Source organism: Vitis vinifera, chromosome 15 (assembly GCF_030704535.1).
Source record: "Vitis vinifera cultivar Pinot Noir 40024 chromosome 15, ASM3070453v1".
In the NCBI taxonomy this organism is placed as follows: Eukaryota; Viridiplantae; Streptophyta; class Magnoliopsida; order Vitales; family Vitaceae; genus Vitis; species Vitis vinifera.
The window spans coordinates 5378385-5383546 of record NC_081819.1 but is presented as its reverse complement, the minus strand read 5'-3'; positions in this window follow the sequence as shown (position 1 = coordinate 5383546).

The window sequence follows — 5162 nt, the reverse complement described above, 5'->3', positions numbered from 1 at the left end:
ATAATGTACTAATGGTGAACGGTAGAGGGGAAATTACAAGATTATGTGATGACAGTATGAGATTAGATCTTAAGTTTATCCATAATAATATTGCACATGTATTACACAACATTTTTTATTTATGTTTTAAGGGATCCACTAGAATTTCATGAGTAAGATTATTCATATATTAATTTTTATTTATAGTTTTCATTCATATTAATTATTCGGTTTATTTGTTGTACACTGATGTTTTCTCTACCATACATAAAAATCCCTTATTTATGACCCCTTGTTGCCGTACTACTTTTCGTTTGCTCGCCCACGTATCTCCGCTTCAATATAGCATATCATCAAACGTGTTGGCCTTTAGGGGACTTTGGCACATATTTCTGCAGGATATCCATGTATTAGCTCTTCATGGACCTAATGGGTGAAAAATAATAATAGACCAAATTATAGCCAAGAATTGAAAAGGGTTTTGGCATGGCCAACTTCTCATTATTCAAATTACCGTTGGTCCTTTTTTTTTCTTCATGGGGAATGTTGTAGCTCATGATGTTGTGGCAATTTTAATTTATTTTTTATTTATTTATACATTTTTTTTTTTTTATAAATCTAAAAGATATATGTGTTAATGTAGTATATGGAAATGCTCAAGTTTTAGATGAAGAGTTAAACCTTATTTGGCTTGGCTTTCTTGGGATGGTTTTCAATACGCTACTAGCATTTCACATAAATTTGATTAAGACTAAGTGTTACATACAACATACTTATGCAACTTTTTTATTTTTTTATCAACTTTTCTAACACATTGAGAATCTCAATGTGCAGTGGATAGATTGTGAAAAAAATTAGTATATATTTTGTTTACAAATTATTCATATGAATGACAAGTTGAACGTCAGTAGCGCTATCAACCACTATAATGCCAAACATATTAAAGACAATATATATGAAGCAGAAGCAAAAGGAAACTATTTTAGGTTGGTGACTTTGAAAACGATGCATCCAAATAAAAGAGAATTTTGTCCCTGTGATATTGTGGGAACTTTGGATAAGCAGTGTGTATTAGCTGGATATCATAGTTTTGTAGAATGTGGACAACGTAAAAATTTTTTTTTAACTCCACATCAACCTACAACATTGGATACGACAACACCAACTTGTAATCGGACATAAACTTAAGCAAGAATTGATATCAATTCTACAATATTTTTGTAATAAAAATTTTATTTACTTTTTAATGTTTTTTTTTTATATATATTTTTATTTAGTTACTATTTCCTATTCGGTGACATGTTTGAAGCTATTCAATACTTTGTATCATCAAAAAAGTTGGACGATGAATTTGGTATGGATAATGTAGCAGTGGTCAACGGTAGAGAGAAAATTACATGATTATGTGATGACAATATGGAACTAGATCTTCAGTTTATCCATAATAATATTGCACGTGTTACACGATATTTTGAACAACTGCTATGGGCTCGAAATAAACCAAACTAATGATTTCAGATTGCTTATTTATGTTTTAAGGGATCCACGAGTATTCCATGAGTAAGATTATTCATATATTAATTTTTATTTGTTGTTTTAATTTGTATTAATTGTTAATTGTTTGTTTTATTTGTTGTTTCACGACCATACATAAGCACCCCTTATTTATGACCCCTACTTGTCGTACTACTTTTCGTTTGCTCGCCCACGTATCTCTACTTCAATATAGCATATCATCAAACGTGTTGACCTTTAGTAGGACTTTGGCACACATTTCTTTAGGATATCCATGTATTAGCTCCTCATGGACCCAATGGAAGAAAAATAATAATAGACAAAATTATAGCCAAGAATCAAAAAGGGTTTTGGCATGGCAAAGTTCTTATTACTCAAATTACCCTTGGTCATTTTTTTTCTTCATGGAGAACCTTATAGCTCATGATGTCGTGGCAATTTTAATTTATTTTTGTTTTATTTATACATTTTTTTTTATAAATCTAAAAGATGTATGTGTTAATGTAATGTAGGGAAATGCTCAAGTTTTAGATGAAGAGTGAAACTTTCTTTGGCTTGGTTTTCTTGGGATGGTATTCTATATGCCACTAGCATTTCACAAAATTTGATTTAGAAAAAGTGTTACATACAACATACTTATGCCATTTTTTTTATTGTTTTACTAACTTTTCTAACACATTGAGAGTCTCAATGTGCAGTGAATAGATTGTGAAAAAAATTACTATCTATTTTTTTTTTACGAATTATTGATATTAATGACAGGTTTAACGTTTCTAGCACTATCAACTAATACAATGTCAAACATATTAAAGATAATATATATGAAGCAGAAGCAAAAGGAAACTATTTTAGGTTGGTGACTTTGAAAACAGTGCATCCAAATAAAAGAGAATTTTGTTCCTATGATATTGTGGGAACTATCATTGTTTTTTAAAATCTAGACAGCGTATAATTGTTTTTAACTCCACATCAACCTACAAGATTGGATACGACAATACCAACTTGTAATCGAACATAGAATTAACCAAGAATTGCTATCAATTCTACTTAATATCTTGTTTTTAATTTTTAATTTTTATTTTTTATTAACTTTTCTAACACATTGAGAGTCTCAATGTGTAGTGGATAGATTGTGAAAAAAATTAGTATATAATTTTTACAAATTATTGATTTTAATGATAAGTTTAACATTCATAGCACTATCAGCTACTATAATGTGAAACATGTTAAAGACAATATATATGAAGTAGAAAGAAAAGGAAACTATTTTAGGTTGGTGACTTTGAAAATAGTGCATCCAAATAACATAGAATTTTGTTCGTATGATAGTGCAGGAACTTTGGATAACAAGTATGTGTTAGCTGGCTACCATAGTTTTGTAAAATCTTGACAGTGTATAATTGCTTTTTAACTCCACATCAGCCTACAAGATTGGATACGAGAAAAGCAACTTGTAATAGGACATAAACTTACGCAATAATTGATATCAATTCTACTGTATTTCTGTAATAAATATTTTATTTACTTTTTAACATTTTTTTATTTTATATATTTTTATTTAGTTAATATTTCCTATCTGGTGACATGTTTGAAGCTATTCAGTACTTGGTATCATCAAAGAAGCTGGAAGATGTTTTGGTATGGATAATGTAGTAGTGGTGAATGGTAAAGGGAAAATGACAAGATTATATGATGACAATAAGAGACCACATTTTCAGTTTATCAATCATAATATTGCACGTGTGTTACACGATATTTTGAACTGCTGCTATGGGCTCGAAATAAGTGAAATTAATGATTTCAGATTGCTTATTGATGTTTTAAGGGATCCATGAGCAAGATTATGCATATATTAATTTTTATTTATTGTTTTAATTTATATTAATTATTAATTGTTGGCTTTATTTGTTGTACAATGATGTTTTCACGACCATACATAAGCATCCCTTATTTATGACCCCTTTTTGTCTTACTACTTTTTCGTTTCCTCGCCCACGTATCTCTACTTAATATAGCAGATCATCAAACGTGTTCGCCTTTAGGAAGACATTGACATATATTTCTGAAGGATATCCATGTATTAGTTTTTCATGGACCCAATGGGCTAAAAATATTAATATACTATATTATAGCCAAAAATTGAAGGTTTTGGCATGGCCAAGTTCTCATTATTCAAATTACCCTTGGTCCATTTTTGTTTTCAGGGGAAATCTTGTAGTTGATGACACCCTAGCAAGTTTAATTTATTTATGTTTTATAAATCTAAAAGTAATATGTGTTCGTGTAATGTAGGGAAATGATTAAGTTTTAGACGAAGAGTTAAACCTTCTTTTACTTGGTTTTTTTGGGATGGTATTCCATACGATACTATCATTTCACATAATATTAATTAATAGAAAGTGTTGCATTCAACATACTTATGCCATTTTTTTTGTTAACTTTTCTAACACCTTGAGAGTCTCAATGTGCAGTGGATGGATTGTGAAAAAAATAAATATATATTTTTTTACGAATGATTGATACTAATGACAAGTTTAACGTCTGTAGCACTATCAGCTACTCTAATGTCAGACAATTAAAGACAATATATATGAAGCAGAAGCAAAAGGAAACTATTTTAGGTTGGTGACTTTGAAAACAGTTCATCCAAACGACAAAGAATTTTGTTCCTATGATATTGCAGGAACTTTGGATAAGCAGTATGTGTTAGATGACCATCATAGTTTTGTAAAATATGGACAACGTAAAATTGGTTTTTAACTCTGCATCAGCATACAAGATTGGATACGACAACACAAACTTGTAATCGGACATAGACTTAATTAAGAATTGATATAAATCCTACGGTATTTTTGTAATAAATAATTTATTCACTTTTTCAAGTTTTTTTATTTTATATATTTTTGTTTAGTTAATATTTCCTATCCAATGACATGTTTGAAGTTATTCAATTATTGGTATCATCAAAGAAGCTGGAAGATGGATTTGATATGGATAATGTTGTAGTGGTGAACGGTAGAGGGAAAATCACAAGGTCATGTGATGACAATATGGGACTAGATCTTCAGTTTATCCATTATAGTATTGCACGTGTGTTACACGACTTTTTGAACAACTGCTATTGGCTCAAAATAAATCAAACTAATGATTTCTGATTGCTTATTGATGTTTTAAGGGATCCACGAGCATTTCATGAGTAAGATTATTCACATATTAATTTTTTATTTATTTTTAAAATTTATATTATTTATTAATTATTGGTTTTGTTCGCGGTACAATGATTTTTTCACGACCATAGGTAAGCATCCCTTATTTATAACCCCTTCTTGCCATACTACTTTTCGTGTGCTCACCCACGTATCTCTATTTCAATATAGCAGATCATCAAACGTGTTGGCCTTTATGAGGACTTTGGCAAATATTTCTACAGGATATCGATGTATTAGTTTTTCATGGACCCAATTGGTTAAAAATAATAATAGACCAAATTATAGCTAAGAATTGAAAAGGGTTTTGGCATGGCCAAGTTCTCATTATTCAAACTTTCCTTGGTCATTTTTTGTTTTCATGGGAAATCTTGTAGTTGATGATGTTGTGGCAAGTTTAATTTATTTCCATTTTCTTTTTACATTATTTTTTTTTATAAATCTAAAAGTTATATGTGTTTG